The sequence below is a fragment of the Maylandia zebra genome, linkage group LG23 (genome assembly GCF_041146795.1).
Source record: "Maylandia zebra isolate NMK-2024a linkage group LG23, Mzebra_GT3a, whole genome shotgun sequence".
NCBI classification, from domain to species: domain Eukaryota; kingdom Metazoa; phylum Chordata; class Actinopteri; order Cichliformes; family Cichlidae; genus Maylandia; species Maylandia zebra.
Window position 1 is genome coordinate 27,959,470 of NC_135188.1, and position 17,591 is coordinate 27,977,060.

Below are 17,591 nucleotides of genomic sequence, written 5' to 3' on the forward strand. Positions count from 1 at the left end.
ATACCCCTCTTTCGGGAAGTGAAGCACATAAATATTTCCTCATTTTACATTTTAATAGTCTGAGTGTCGGAAAAACCTAATTGAAAAATCACATTAAGCATAGATGAATCCTGTCAGAGGGGGATCCAGCATCATTCCCTCTCCACCCAGAGCGAGCAGCATCCCACCTTGCCTTCCTTCCTCTCCTCTCGCTGCATAATTGTTTTTCATTTACTTTGAAAACAGCTAGCTGAAAAGATGGGCCGTTTCAATGAACAGATTAGGGCCTGCGAGCACAAACAAATGACAAATCCCTCTTAACCCTGTGAGCCTCTCGCTCTCCGCCCCCCCACAAACACACCTCACCCCGTCAAACATTCGGGCTCTGGCAATGTTATTAAACACAACTTTGTAGATTTACTTCCTTCAAAAGTGCCATTTAACCAGGCGGCAGGCAGGAAGGAAGCAGCGCTGCGAGGGGAATTACAGGTTGCCAGCGTTTCGTCTTTGCGGAGGAGTGACAGGGCCGTCATTTTGCCGGCGGGGCCACCTCCCGTGTTGTTGTGACAACCGGTCATTATACATCGCCGAGATGCTCTCAGCTGCAGGTTTCAGCCCAGATGCAAATGGACGCAAATGGGCTCCGACCGCGACCAAGCTAATAACGTCCTTTTCATCAGCTTTGCTTCCTTTTTTTTTGTTTTTTTTTTCCTTTCTGCTCTTCTCTCAGCCTCCTCCCTCTCCTTTCTCCTGCCCCCCCCTCACCCCTACCACACACACACACTCATCCTTAAGGTGCACAGTTGAGAACACACTATCAATAATGTATTTTGAGACACTTCAGGTTATTTGTATTGAAGTTAAAAATAACTAAAATCTAACACCTGATATTAAGATTAATAAAGATGAAGCTGAGGGATAGGTGGAGTAAAGTGTCTTGCATATGAAATAATTATTGACTTTTTGATATTTTTTTAACAATTGGTAATTAAGCTACATATTCATTTTCTTTTTTATGTTCCTTTAACATCTAACTTAAATACTTGGAAGAACATAGAACTCTAATCTTTTTTGGACATCTTTACCCACGCTATATTTAATGGATGCTCTAAATCTTTATATAACATTTTTAGCATTTTTTTTGGTCTTTTTTCCCCCACCAGTTGGCAAGTAAATAAATGACATTTTATATTTCTTTTTCAGATCACACGTAAGTCAAATAACTTGCTAGAATAGAAGGTTAGGAGGATTGAAAAATGAAGCTTTCAGCTTTTCCCATGCTACATTTAGTGCGTGCCCTTAATCTTTCCAAAAAAAAATTGAGTACACGAGGAGGAAAGAGGAAAAACACCCTTTTAAAAAATGTCACAGTCCTTTAGGACATGTTGGCGCCGTGTTAGCACCTGGAAATATTAAAACAAGCTGGGATACTTGTCAGATTCATGGGCTGATTCCTGTGTTTCAAGATTAATTTGGCTAAGAGCCAGTGCTAATGCTTTTTATTGTTGTTGTTATTTTACGTAGTCCCCCTTACATGCTAGGGAAACAATTAAGTCTTCATTAAAAACTCACATTTTAAATCACTCTGTTAAAATCAACCTCAAAACCGAGATGAACAGGAGACACTGATATCTGCAAATATCAGGTAACGTATTGACCTATTAGACAGACACATACTTTATTGATCCCACAAGGGACATTTTTGTGTTACAGCAGCATGACAAAGAGTAAAAATATTACAGTCTACAATACACAACAAATAAACAACAGTTAGGGGGTAAGGGGTTTATTCTATGAGAGAGTGTATAATGATATCTTTTCATCCTTAAAAACAAAACTAGATGTGACCAAACAATCAAAAAAAAAAAATTCAGATTAAAATGAAGCAAAAGAAAAACACATTATTTGTAGGTGGAATTTAACATTTTTCTCATCTTCACAAATTTTAATTATGTTACTCTCACAGGATGATAATTATAAAGCTTATGTTAATTTAAAGAGTTCATTCAAATAACAGCGATTTCGCACTGATTACCTGCTCATGCACAATGCTCGTTTTGTTGTAAATATCTCATTCTTCTTCTTGTATTTATTTACAAGCCGAGTCTTTACATCCTTTCAATGGTTTACCTGAGTGAACTGCTCATTTCATCTACTAATCCCTGAGCTGTTTCAACACTAACTCACGACCTTCCTTCTCCACTGTCACTGTGCAGGACACGCTGCAGAAGTATACACATACTTCTACATCTTGTAATATCGTCAGATCCGGTGTAGGGCTTTTGTTATTTCTTTTTTGTTAATTTAAACCTAAAAATCTGTTGATTAGAAAGCATAAACAACACCAATGCAACGTTAGCATGGTGGGACAAGCAGACTTAGGTAACCACATCTTTGTTTAAAGTGTGTGAATGCACACTTAGTTTGACGGGTGTTAAAGTCGTTTCCAGCGTCTCTTTGTTTGGTTATTTCACTTTCTCTTGTTTCTTGGATAAAAAGATGCCATCAAATGGAACCCTGCTTTGTGCTGCTATTTATCCAGAGAGAGGGGGGGAAAAGAGAATTATCATATTGCTTTTGGTAATGCCTACTCTCATTCTGGAGGTCAGATTTGATTTGAGTAGTAGTCCATTAGCACAAGTAAAATGCTAGTGTTTTGGATAAACAGAAGCAGCAGGGGACAGCTTTTTGCAGACAGGAACTGTCTTTCTTCTGCAGGTCTTTTGGTTTAATGGGACAAAATGTGACAGGTACACACAAACCAGCCGCCGCTCAGCAGAGCTGAGCCGCAAAGTTAATATGCAGTGTTTCCTAAAGCCGAGAGCGCGGCACTGCAAACCCTTCAGAGTTAATAGGTCTGTAAGCGATGATTATTTTGGATTGAAAAATCTCCCCTGACAGAGCTGATGTGGCAGCACAACACTACATACAGTGTTCGGGAAGGTATTACGGTCGTGCGATAAACAGGCAAAAAGGATATACTGCATGTTGTTGTACATTCATGATGAGGTTGAGTTGCTATATTTTTATATTTAAGATGCAGTTGATGCATATTTAAATATTTTGGAGTCCGTGAAGCTGCTAACTTGGAACGGTAAAATGAGTAAAGAAATTGTAAAATTATTGTTAAATTAAGATGTTATACATTTTTACCAGCAAGGAGATTGTGTGATTGGTCCTTTTTGTTGTTGTTGTTGTTTGTGTTTTTTCAGGATTACTCAAAAATGTTACTTGCACATTTTAGTTGATTTTTTTTTAAAGTTTATAACTTTATTTATATTATTATATTTTTTAAATGTATATAACTTTATTGTACTTTTTCACTAATAGTGTGACCAAGCACCACCTTCTGGACCCAATCGTTTTTACAAAGGTTCTTTTCCATTTGTAACAAAATTGGTCCTTTTGCCCCTTCTCTTTATAAATACATACCACCCAGAAACAAGAAAATGTTGGGACTTTGTATTTTCTCGAAAAAAATCATGTAAGGTGTGCGGGGACTTCAAAAACACCACCAGCAAACCACTTTTTTTAGGGTTTCCATTGAAGTTGAGATATCAAGACCAACTTCTGGTTCAAGACTTCCTGTTCGGTTCAACACCCCCTGTTTATGAATTCGGATTGGTTTAAAGAAGCTAATTAAAACAAAATAGTCTGGACTGCAGTTTAGCAAATGTAATCATTGGATTGTTCTCCACATGCATTGCAACCAAAGCTTCCTCCTGCATAATTGGAGGTTCCCAGAATCTTTTTTTGCCTTCAGATTTGTACATCTGTAGACCAAGATTATAATAGTTACCCAAACCACATAAAAAATAACATCTAAATGTGAAAAACATTTTAGTAGACTAAACAACACAAATGTCTTTGTTAATTTGGTCAAAATAATAGTCCAAAGTCTTCATGTTTTACTTTATCTTTTGTTAACTTTAAAACTTCAAAAACCTTCCAGATTAACATGTAAGAAAGAGAATTCATTTGTCTTTGTTTAATTTGCATATTTTTTGTTTTTTTTACTTGAATAAATTAAACTGGGTCTGTCTGAATAGTAATCATTCAAAAATTATTGAAATTAATATCAAAAATTCTCTAAGTTTGCAAGAAACTGTCCATCAATCAGAATCCGCACAGCGCACCACTAAAGGGGGCAAATATGGCTGCTGTAGCTCACTTGGTTGAGCAGACACACCGTATGCCGAAAGGCTACAGAGGTCTGGCTTTAATTTTGTCCCAGACTGTTTCATGTGTCATTCCCATTTGCTCTTTCCTTACTTGGGAAAGGTTGCGTCAGGTCGTACACCAAGGAGTGGAGGGGTTTCCCCTCATAGCTGAGTAGTTTGCTGTACAAGGCAATGCAAAATTGTGGGGGTTTTTCATGTTCCGTTCATGCATCAGAAACTGTTTGGACATCATTTTTAAGAGATTTTTGCAGACAGTGAAGTTAAGATAACAAGCACTGGAAATATTAGAAAGTCTGTGGCTTTTTCAGGCTTTTCCCGTCCCTGCCTACTAATGTCAACAGAGAACAAACTTTGGCGGATGTTTTAGAGAGTGATATGTCTACGTCACTGAATCATCTGTCTGCATTGCTGTATTATTTCACTCTTCTGAACTTCTTAAATTTTACATTCTTGCAATCATGGCAGCAAAGACTTATATTATCAATGAAACTAGGAATACACCAAGAAGCACTGAGAGAGAGTACAAGCCTCTACCAAAGCAGCTGTCTGGGCAGTTTGAGTCAAATGTGTCATATCTTAAATCTTTACACGTATACGGTACTTTCTATATTTTGACCACAAACACCAACCTTGTAAAAATCATAATTTCTAAGTTATAAGGCTTTTTGTCAAATCATTGAGTTGACCTTGAAGACATTGGTGGATGCAAGCCAAAATTTAATGGATTGTTAGCATGAACTCGCTCTACAGCCCTACGAAGTGGCGGATGTAATGAATTGAACCGATGTCAAACATATAAAGCTAAAAGAAAATAATAATTTACGTTCAGTCTAAGGCTGATAACCCTTTCTAGAGAGTCACTAAAGAACAGAATGCCACAAATAAAGGATGCGGTCCTTGGTAATTTCAGTATTAATAAGCTGAATTAGAATTACAAGTCTGTTACGTGTTATGACTTTTGCTTTTTTTGCAGTTTTCGAGCTAAAATACAAAACTATAAAGTTAATACTAGCTGACGAAAACCGAGTTGTTGTTACACATTAACTGAATTTTCTGATGCTTAGCATTCGCATGCACCAACTTTTAAAACTATCTGGAACATGATATGACGGTTTTTTGAGCCATCAGTGCCATTAATCCTAGATGAATTGTGATCCAAAAATAAATAAATAAAAAGGCTATCCGTCAGTAGAGAGAAGGCCTTCCCCTCAAGGGTCTTATCCAAAGTCAGCCCAACATGGGAGGCGTGGATTTAAAGAGCACTGATTACCATTGTGAATTATCTTTTCCATAGCAGGCATGCGCGAGCCGCTTTGAAATGCCACAGTGAGAAAAATCCTCCAAACATGGATAACGCCATTTAAGGAGAAGTCCGAGCTTTATCTCGGCACATAACAAGCCAAGCATTCATAAACTGCAGCTTCAATTAGATAATTGGATTGCTGCTGGAAGATTAATTGCGTATTATTACACTTTATACTTTGTGGGGGCTGGACTGCAGCGTGAACCCGCATCAGTGGACAAGCGCTAGCCAACTCTAATTCATCACACCGTCTTTAAATAAATAAAAAAATCTGATGTTTGATGTCCACAAAGAGCACAAAAGTCTCATGTGTCTTTCTCTGTTACAGATATAAATGTTTGCAGTAGTTAATTTTTGTCTTTACAGGAATCCACATCTAAAAAGGTTAAATTGGGCAATACAGACCAAAGCATAACAAACACCATTATGTCAATGTCCTTGAGAAGATCGAGGCACGTTACTGTAAGGGAAAGAGAGAGAAAATAGGATTTAGGATGTCTGGGCCAGAATTTATACTTCCTTGTTCTGCGATAAAGTGCTTTATAATCTGGAAATAGAGTTTCCTTTAAAATATTACGTTTGAAGGCAGAGGATAGAGGAGGGCCGAGGGAGGCAGAGGAGGGGGAGGAAAAAAAGCAGAGCTCAAAGCAGGCCTCATAATCTAATAAATTGATTTGCAATATCCTCTGAAACTGTGAACTGATAAATGTAGCTTCTCATGTCGCCCCGCCTCGTCCCCCCTGCTCTCTGCGTAATGTGCTTCGGTGCATTGAAAAGACAAAAGGACAGCCCCGCTAGTTTTGAAAACTATCCCGGTCGCCTTAATGTAAGCGCTCATCTGGGCCTCGCCACTGGTCACCCAAGGATTAGTGGATGCTGTTAACTCCTAAGCTCGCTTTCTCTCGTTTCTCTCTCTCTCTCTGCGACCTGCCCTCCCTCCTCTCTCTCTTTTTTTCCACTCTTCTATTCTTTGACCAAACAGTAGTATGCACTCGAGACGAGGCATTAAACAGGGGGTACAGATTATCCTTGGATATGAACTCCCGTATTCTTGGGATTGCTGGACAGCTCTAGCCAAAATGAACAATAAGCATTCGACTCGGGGTCTGCAGCTGGTATCGTCTGCGCTGGCTGATTGCGGCATCACACAAAATAAGATCCGGCGACTTCACAGAGCCGCCACAACGCCACGCGGCCCCAACGTGTTAAAAAATAGAACTAATCTGAGGCCCCTGAGGAGACCCCTCCTGCCCCGCCCCCGACTGACTCTTCAGGGCGGGAGGGGAGATTTACCACCCATGACTCTGCTTGGCGGTTGTGGAAGATACCACCCTACTCCACACCCTAGCCAAAACATTACGGTGCACAAAAGAGGGCGAGAAAAATATAACAAAATGTGATTTGCACCCAAATCCTCTCAAGTCCTCGGAGTGTGGCGCAAAGCGTCTCTTTGCAGGAGCCGAACAGATCTCCCACAGGTGCCGCGTCTCCTAATGGCTTATTTATTATCATCGCCGTCAGCCACGTCGTCTTATCAGACGTTTTTGTTCGCTCGCGAGGTGTACCTGAGACTCGGAGAGGCCTTTTCGAGGGATTACCGCCAATCTGGACCGGTGACAAAACCGGCGAGAAGAAGCGACTAAGACGAAGAGAAAGACAGCAGCTCTGGGTTTGGCACTCTAGTTTGGACCACACAGATCACCGGGGACCCTCGCATGAAAACATCCTCTTGTCCGTGTATTTAATAAATGCCACTTGACATTGGGAGAGGCTTTAGCGGCATCCCTCCTCTCCACCCTCCTCCTCCTCCTCCATGCTTTGGAGGCATGAGGACTTGCTGTGGATTTGGGCAGTTGGCGGGGCCTATCTCCACACTGGCAGGAAGCATCGGGGATTTCATGGCTGTTTGCCCGCCCTAGTGCTTTTCTTCTGCCTACACGCCCCACTTGGGCAGACAGTTTCATTTTTTTTTTTGTTTTTTTCTGCAGTCTGAGTTGTTTGGATCACAAAGATATTTACATTTATCCCAGCCAGTATATATGTGACCTCTGAGCATGAGGAAATATAAGGCAAACACAACTTTTAAGCTTCTAAAGGCACTTTAAAGGAGGAATACAAATGTTTTATTACAGATTTAAATGCATTATAATGTCTATGACATATTTAGCTCTTTCTAGTTCGAGTTATGCGTTTAGAACCTCTGATCAATTTGTCTTACTGCGTGTTTTGTAGCTAAAGAGGTTGGCAAAAACAAAAAGCTTTTATGTTTAAGGATCCCTCTGATCGGAAAAAGCTACCTTTAAGTATCCACTTTTTATCATGTGTATGTCATCTACTCCTTTATTTTGGTTATTGTACTTTATTTGTTATCTAACTTCATTGTTCATTAAATTTGGTCTTTTTAAGGCTGTAGTTTCATTTACTTTGTCAATCTGTGGCTTCATGTGATTTCTGTCTGTATTATATACTGATTGTTTCTGTCTCATGGGGTTTATCCAGATATGATGACATTTACATTTCTTCTCATAGTAGAAAGATAAAAAAATTGTCCTTTTCATGTTCGGGTCTAAGACATATAAAGGAATATGGCTTTTGAATGATACTGACATTTGTAATTATCAAGTAATCTGCTTTTTCACTCCAGTTCTTGTACCTGACCATTTTCAGAGGAAAGCTTTGTTTATTAAGACCCTTAACGCTGACCTATGAGTCACTGAAGCATAAAAAGGGCCACTAACACAAAGAGATGTGTCTATGCATAACAGAGAACTTAGCAAAGGGTCACTTTGTTATTAGCAGCCTATTACAAAAGCAAGTTTGCATTCCTTTAGTTGTCTGTGAAACTACAGAAACGGCTTTAAAAATGCCAAACACAGATCAAAGACAGAAAACAGTATTCCTAAATTTGTGCGTTTGCGGTTTTATTGTCCGATTAAATAAAAATACTCTTCGCACCATTATGAAGTTTGTTTCCACCACGGAAAGTAAATAATAAATACATAAAGTATTTATATATTTATTAAGTTCAACTTTCAGGTTATTACAGAAAATTTTCAACTTACTGACTCTAACTTCTGAGAGAATAAAAAAAACTTGAGAAAATAACCTGAATTTTTTTGTTATTAAGTCGCATTTTGAACTTTTAGACTTACGTTATATTTTACATTATATTCAAATATTTGAAAATCATGAGCATCCCTATTTTTACTCCTTGCTGCTATTTTTACCCTCTCCTCATCTGAATTTTAAACCTTTGATAACATTTTTGCACATTTCACTGTTTTGTTGCTGTTCATGTTCAACGAAACTCTATTTATTGTTGTTTTCCTGCTCTGTGAAACAATTTGGGCTATGAAAGGTGTTGTGTAAATGAGGCTGAGTTCAGCTGGCATACACATACATCTGGAAGAGATCTGATTGCAGAGTATTTCGGGCACATACCACATGGGTGCAAAGCAGTGCCTGGCTTGATTCCCGACTGCAAATGTCATTCCTCCACTAGCTGTTTTTGTCTCTTTAAAAGAAGCATAAAATTCCCCCTGGATAATCTATTTGTGCGGGGTCCCTGAGAACAGTGCTAAGAAGAAAGTGAAACATCACCAGCGCTTAAATCTGCTGAGACAGGATGGCACAATAACAGTTGTTTCAAGAAGCCCGTTTCCCAAAGTGGAGCAATCCAATGACCCCTCCATGAGGAACACTTGGTGACAGTGAGGAGGAAAAACTCCCTTTTAAGAGGAAAAGCTGAGAGGGCTGCCGTTTCCTGTGATATCGTTTAACTATTGTTTCATGCACAGGTGCTTTCAAGCTTCAAAAGAGCACATCATGAGGGTGGGGGTGGGGTTAAGAGGTGCATTATTGTGGCTGCAGGGCTCCAACATCTGCATAGCCTCGGAGAGCATCCAGCCTGCTCGACCAGCCAGCAGCTGTGGCCGCCTCTGCACAGCCTATGGGCAGTTACGCCTGGATTCTGGCATCATTTTTTTTCCTTTTTCTTCTTGTTGTTCTCGCTCTTTGTAAAACTTTTAATGTTCCTATGTGTGTGTGTGTGTGTGTGTGTTTTATTTTTTTAATGTGAAAGAAAAGAATAAATAACCGGGCCTCTGATTTGGCTGCGTGATTACGTCTCTGCGCACCACAGACTGCGCGGAAAATCCAAAATAGTCCCAAACCTGCGTTCTCACACGGAGTACAGCTGGGGTGTGTCAAAGCCCACAGCACCACTAATGCAATGTTTGACTGCCAAACAATACTGAGCCTACACACACACACACATGCTTACACACAGGGAATATTGAGTCTCATCTCTCCAAGGCCGGATGATATCACCCACCCATGCTTCTCCACCTTTTCACACACAATTACCAACCAGCAAAGAACTCTCTTCCCCCTCTCTCGCTCCGTCTCTCTCAGCTGGAATGGCAAACGCTATAATTACAGCAATCACCTCAACACAAGCTGCGCTTCTGCTCACGCTCCGTGGACGTCGGTTCACAGCCCGAGCCGGGTCGCATCGCCTTGTGGAAGATAGGGACCGCCATGATGGATGGGCAGACGCTTTCCAGGCCGCTGGTCATCATCATCAGCTTCCCCCATTTCCTGCTTCGCGCTGACCCCTTTCCTGGACCCCATCAGCCACGGGATGGGTCCGGGCGTTCGGTCACATGGGGAGGGAGGGAGGCCGTGTGAGATCAGAGCTCACACAGCAGATTAATGTGGGTAAACACTCCAGGAATTGTCACTTTTCCTGAGGTTACTTAACCGCAGAGTAAATAAGAGTAATCGCAATAATAATACATTTTTATTGGTGCAGCAGTTTTCGCAGCAGAGATAAAGTGCTTAGACAAGCCTAATAATAAATAAGCCCGACACAAATTAATAACAGGAGAAGCAGCTACACGGCTCAGGGTAGGTAAACACTACAGGATTTCCTTGACATAAGCAAACATTTATGAAACAAAAAAGCCCACGAGGTGCCTGATGATGGAGCTGAATATTCATGATGAGCAAAGAGCCCAGATTTCTGCTCATATTCAATAAAATTACTCCCCCTAAAAAATATCTGTTACTGAAAGTAAGAACAAAAAAAGGGACAATTTTTAAATATTTACCTTGGATTACCATCCCTATCATTTCACGCTGGCTGTTATTTTCCCCCCTGACGATCTAAAAACCGCAAACCCCAGCGTGGCATTTATTACCGATACCTTTGTTTTCACTGCAGCGTGAACAACGGAGCAGGTCTGCTCTTATTTGTCTGGGTTTCTCAGGGCGGACGGGAAAAACGCCGTGAGAGAAAAATTACGATATTCGTTTCAATTAGGACGACTCGTCCTCGCTGTAATCTATCAAAGTCAGCCTCCGTTTCCTCCGCAAAATGAAACGCGAGCTCTTAACTCGATGTTGTATAATGTTCTGCGGCCTCCACATGAACTCTGTCTGAAGACAGCAAAAAAAAGAGTGAATGTGGTGAATTAAAAAAATATTTTAGAAACAGGCTTATTTGGCACATCAGCTCGAACTGATCTGGACGAGTGCTATTATTTCTTACTGGGAACCACACTCTTCCATCCTTCCTCCCATCCCTCCATGCATCCTTCTCCTCACTCCGAGACATGTAATTTGTGTACATGGCCTCTGGTGTTGTTTTAGGCCTGGCTCCAAAGCCACTCTAAAAAGGTATGTGGCTTTGGCGGGGGAGAATAAACAGCCACCTCATTTCATTCTCCCACGTCTCGGGACAGTCGTCTCTGCTCCTCTCGCCCCCACAGCCCGATTCCAAAGAAAAGCACACATAAAACACGGCACTTTGGGGAAATCAAGAGGCAGGAGAGGGAGTCGAGGGCCGAATGGCTAAAAAAGGTTATGGGGTGGATATTGGAGTTGTTTAAACAAACGGCAACACGGGAAAAAATGCAGATACACCAGTCTAGACATCTTGCTTGTTTAATGTTTGTGATTTTTAGGTGCAATTACAGAGGAATATTAGGGCCGTGGGAGGTTTAAAATAATAACAGCGGGGGGAGAAAGGATGCAGGTGAGGGTGTAAACATGTACAGATCTAACTTTCAGCTTTCAATTTATAACTCATAAGGAAAATTGTAGAAAGGCACAAAACAAGCCGGACAGATAAGACTGGTCTGTATTTGAAGCTGTCTTTGTGTTACTGGCTTCATAAACATAAACTGTACAATTATCAGCGCGGGACAGGATTTCTTCACAGATAGCAGTGAATATTTGATCCAAATATGGACCACATCGGCCACATTAGCACTGACTCAGTGGAGCTCGGCTGCAGCTCCGCTTCATGTGAGTGACATCTCAGTCACAAGTGCCAAAAATAGCTAAAATTAGGCCCAAATGAGGCTACTGTTTCAGCTTCTGCTGCGAGCATGCAGGTCAGCCCGGACATGACAACATGTCAGCTGTTAGAGCAGGGTTTCCTCAAAGTGCAGAAGCTTTGAGGAAGTTGAGTGTTTTTCCCCAACTATGAAAGAAAGAAACGTGTCTCTAGAGGATAAATAATAATATAATATACTATTAAGTTAAGTTTGGGGATGCTTTTTAGTTGCATTGTCTGACTTCTTGGGTAATCCTAACTGAAGGCTCAGACAACATAACTGACCAGTTCTGCTCTTGGACCCGCATTTTTAGGATGGTGTAAGAACAACACCAACACAGGGATATCAGATCAGGCAGTCAGGTACCATTTGTATGTGCAGAGGAGCACCGTACAAATGCAGCTGCTGATTGAGTATGCTTCGTCTGCCTCGTTCCTGGGTGCCTGGTGGGTGTCAAACTCTGTTTATCGTCACTCTGGTCCAATAATTCTACTGCCCGCCTTGCGTGAGCCCATCAGCCTCTGTTCTTTTTAAATCTTAGTGCTCAGCCTTATCTCTGCATCCACCAGTCCAGAGGTTCTAACTTCTACCAATGTCGGGACTCTCCTGTGCAGTTTCATCAGAATCTAACTGGTAAATAGCTTATTACTCACACTCTGTGGTTCACTGAATACCATTCTTCTTCTTCTTCTCACCCTATCGCTAGCATCCTGCTCTGCATGTCTCCCTTCACTACAAGAAGTATTGTTCAGTTCTTTCAGACAATATCACCTTAATGAGATGGTATCATTTATTTAATGGTAATTTAAACAGCCTTCAATTACATGAGAAACTGTAAAGCTGTTTATAAAAAGATATGAATATGAAAGGTTATATTTCACTCTTCTTAAAGTTACAAATTGCTTCATAGAAAAAAAACTGTCACAAAAGCAGACAATAATTGGAACCAAATTAAACCAAGTAAAAAAAAAAACACAAAGAAAACCTTTTTCTCAGATCGGACTGTGTCTGATTGTAACCAAAGCCTTATCAATGGCTTTGGTTTCAATTATGTGGACTGCAAGAGGCACCCAAAATCTTGTTGCGTGCTACCAGATTCTGCATTTTCATACTCAAATTTGTGTTTACAGAGATCCCAAAAAGATCAACATCAGCACAAACAAGTAAAAGTCAAAACTATGAAAAAGGTCAGCTGAAGCTTGGAGGAGCTCGAGGGGAAATTGAACCAGCCTGAAGATATATTTTCTACGTACTCTCATACTGTCAAACAACTGTTTAAAAAGATTAAAAAAGTGCAGCCTGCTTCATCTATCACAGCGTCCTCTGACTAAAAACAGCACTGCTGTTATGTTTCTGTTGAAGGTGATTCACTTAGACAGCAATAAATTAACTCTTCAGGACACTATCTGTTGTTTGGACAGCACAGAGGAGACAGATGACCCTCCATGTGTGGATGAGTAAGTGCAGACTTCATCGAAACTGCACTTATACCTCTGTTGGCGCCTGAGAGGTGGTGAGTGAAGGCCTGACAAATCGGCGCTGACAGATCCACCTCTACCTGGCCCCTTTCCCCGCTCTCATCAATGTCGACGTTGTCTCAGACCTGACGGGTAACGGCCCGCGGCGCTGCGGAGAGGTCCGAGACTTCACGGTGAAAATGCCAAACAGGCACGACGCAAACACACAAAGCCCCTCTTCTGTCACGAAGAAGATGCGGAGGTCACGAGCGGAGGCCGTCACGTCTCACCTGGTTAAGAGACGCTTAAGATGGCTGGCAGGCTCGTCGGCGAGACGTTTGTAAGAACAGCGACGAGTGGAGGAGGTGATATGGCCTCGAGGTTGTCGCTGACCTCACAAGACAAGGAATGAGACAGACAAGGATGGGCCTTTTTTTTCCCCTTACCTCAAATGTAGTAGCAGGCGGGCAAACATGAGGGAAATAATGGATATTGGCTTAACCTGAGGTCCTCAAGTGGCAGTTTTGTTCAGAGTTGACCAGTTTAGGAGATATCAGCTGTCGAGATCTACAGTTGCTCTTTGCAGAATGTTCTAGTTACTCAATAAAATCCACCAAAATTGTTGTTCCAGGAACTATTTTCTCTTTTATTGATTTAAACTCTTGTCTATTGCACATCTACCCAACAACTAAACCTGCGCTTGTCAAAGTTTAGATATCTGACTGCAAATTTAATGCTTATGACTTACGCAAGCATTAAATCTTTGCATTGTTTATAATGTCTTCTGTTAGCAGTTGTTTTTTGCGCTAGGAATTTAACCATTATTGAGGAGGTGATGGTCTATTTGGGTTCTAGTGACCTAAATTTTATCTCACTTTTCTATTTTTGAGTTGGTACTTTTAGGTTGTATTTCTTGTTTTGTCTTAGTTTTCTGTTTTTTCATAAGTAGCAGAAACCCTACATAAAAGAGGCGAAATATGCATCGTGCTGTACATGGAATGAAGAAAACTAAATGCAAACATTAATTTTCCTCAAATCCAATCTTCAACTCAGAGAGGCTTTAAAACTCAGAAACTCTTAAAAAAAAAAAAAACCCAGACAAAACATCTAGGTTGAATAATAGTTCCCAAAAAAAAGTTGAAACTGGCGTCACCAACTTTACCTCAATGTTGGTTCGAGGTGTTTCCCGAGTCTTTCTCCCTTGGGCGTCTGCTAGGAGTAACTTTTCTGTTTTCTGAACTGAGCAGTTCCCGTAATATTTCAGGCCGCCTTCCAGAACAAAATGACTGTGCATCAGAAGTTAGTGAGAGTGATCTCTGCCTGTACAGCTTACCAGGCCTACCCTAGGAAAACTCCAGAACCTGTTCTAATGGTTGTCAAACAGCGCTATTATTAATATATTTGGAGGTGTCAGAACTCATCATTAAGGACACAGGGGAGGTCATCAAACGTTGTCTTAATGGCAGAAAGACTTAAACATCGCCTGGATGTCATTGTTGGACTTTCTAGAACCAAAACATTTGTGTTCAAGAATAGTTTTCTACTATTTATCAAGCAGAAAAAAATGAAATAAGCAAATTTTTAAAAAATGTCAAAGATGACTTGATCTCATAACCTTATGAATTTCAGTTAACTGCTATTAATTGTCTTGAATTTCTGATGCTGATATCACGGACAAAGCGGGGATGATTTTAGGAGTTCTATGCATCACGTTTTCTGTGCAACAAATGTATTTAATTCCTTCGTCTCCATTGAATTCATTCTGGACTGGTGTGTATTTTACGTGGAAACGAAGTCGGCATCGATCCGTCTGGGGTTCATTTTTTGGTTTTCTACTGCAAGCAGTTTTAACCAGATAGATGGTACTGGGCTTTCACACATTTGATGTCCACATCAGCACGTTATTGTTAAAAAAAAACTTTTTTAAAAATACAAACATTTTGGATCTCAATAATTTCTAAGCTCTGGTTTCGGGCCTGTTCTGTGGTGCTGTATCATCAGTGTGAAACAAATAGTCCATTATTTTCTTGTCATGCCCGAGGGCTGCATAAAATATCACCAAGGGCCGCCACTGCCCCCGCCCCACCGGGGCCACACTTTGACAGAATGTAAACATTAGTCAGCTGAGCTGTAATCTCAGCAACCCGCAACCCCCTTTCGGGTTGGCGGATGTAGACGGCAGAAAGAAAATAGTTCCTACATGAAACTGTGCACAACAAGATTTTTGAGTAAGTAAATCAGGTCATGAGACATTACCGCTGAGTTTTTCTAAAATTTAAATGTGAGCTCCACAACGGGGGTGCCATTTAGTTCTGCTATATTCAAGAGAAGGCAGGCGGCTCTAAAACTGGGCAGCTCACGCCAAATAAATGCACATGGATAAACAGCACCATGGGGCAGAGGAAACATAGATGATATTTTATTTTGGAGAGAACTGTGAACTTAACCTACTGAGTAGGAGAAGACTTTATTTTCTACGAATGCCGTTTTTCAGTAACCTGCCTTGAAGAGAGTTTAGTTACCACATGACACAAGCACAAACACGCCTCACACCGCAGTGTAAGAAGCTCCTCTACATCGGCGGCCGTTCTCACCACCACCACCCCCCACCCAGTCCCTGACTATACATCATGTGACAGTGAGTCTATTTGTGTCACAGCAGGTTGGGGAGAAATGTCAGAAATGAGCACGTCTTCGGCTCCTCCACACATCTGCTAAACAAAAGACAGGAAGCTTTTCTCTCCTCGCCGCTGAAGAAGTCACTGCCATGTCCAATCTGTCATTCATCAATGCAAAGAGTAGCTAAAAAAAAAGGCTCTGCTGCGTGCCCCTTAGGGCTCCAGAAAAGCTTCATAAGCACCATTATCACCTATTATGTGCCTATTTGTGACTGTGGACTGTATTATTTAGGCAAAGTCCTGCATATTTATTAGACTCTCTCTCTCTGAAACCGGGAAAGCAGGCGAGCCTCGTGCTGTTCAAACATCAGAAACCACGCTGCCGACACATTTTCCCAGGAAACAAGGTGCGCGGGGCTAATAGGAAGACGCAAAGCAATCACGCAACAGCATATGGAAGGAGACGTAAACGCTAAAAGCCTTTTATAAACCCCAAAGAGATTCATCTCATTGTTCTCCAGATGCCAGTTAACGGAGCCAATTGAGATTTTAAGCATTTCTGAACAACAAGAGGTATTTAACACCATCCCTCCACACACACTCACACCGCTTCACTTATTGTTTTTCCTTTGATGGAATTTTCTTCAAAGCACGCCTCTTAACGTCGGCAGATCATCCGGCTCGGCCCTCCTCGTTTTTCTTCTCATTTTTCTTTTTTTTCATCTCTGCTCCTCATTTGCGTGCAGAGGTGCTTTACCTTTAGGAAAAGAAACATCAGGGTTTATTAACGACAAGGAAAAAAGAAGCAGGAGGATCTCTCACGCGGAGTATTCCTCTCCCCAGGAGACTAAACAGAACAAGAAATAACACGAGCGGTATGTATTAATGTATGCCCTTTGATGTCTGGCTCGCAGAGTCCTGTTGCCGCATTAACAATTTAACTGAAACATCACATTTGTCAAAACTAAATTGTGCATCTAAGACTGGAGGTCGGCGAGGAGACTTGCGTGTTTTTGGCCGAGCTGGAGGAGAGCAAAGAGGCCCAATTAGAAGTGCTTTTTTGAACCAAAACGTGTGAGCTCAGGACAGCCGGCTCACATCACACATTAGCTTAGCTCCCTCTAGTGTTCAAGCATGATGCTTTTTTGTTGTTTTAAATCCATGACACAAAAATACTGTTTTTATTAATAAATAGCACATATAATCACATGTCAATGAGTGGAGGAGGCTGCCTCCTTGTGATAGGAAGGATTTCCTGAAATTATGTGTTTAATAGTTATTTTTATTATCTCAGATCTGATGTTCCCTCATGCAAATTTAAAAATAAACAGCACAATGTGTGTGTACACACAGTGTTTTAGACATCATAAAGAAGTCAGTGTAATGAAATATAATATAGCTGCTTGAAGATTTGCCAAAGCACTCCAAAATCGTGTCTCATTGGCTTCCTGTCTTCTTACATATGTGATAGTATTTGCTTGCTGTGCTAATACAATTAGTCTGGTATCAGCTTGCCAGATGGCAGCAGGGTGAGCACACAGCGGCTGTGGTAGGTTTTCTCTTTTAGTGTCCTCTGGGCTCGGTGCAGACACCTCCACCTCGCCGGCGTCACCGGTTGATCTGGAGGTTTTAATCACCTGCTGCTGCTGCAGAGCTTCCGTTCATGACGCCTCTGCAGAAGTCAACAAGAAACTCAATGACGTGGAATTTTA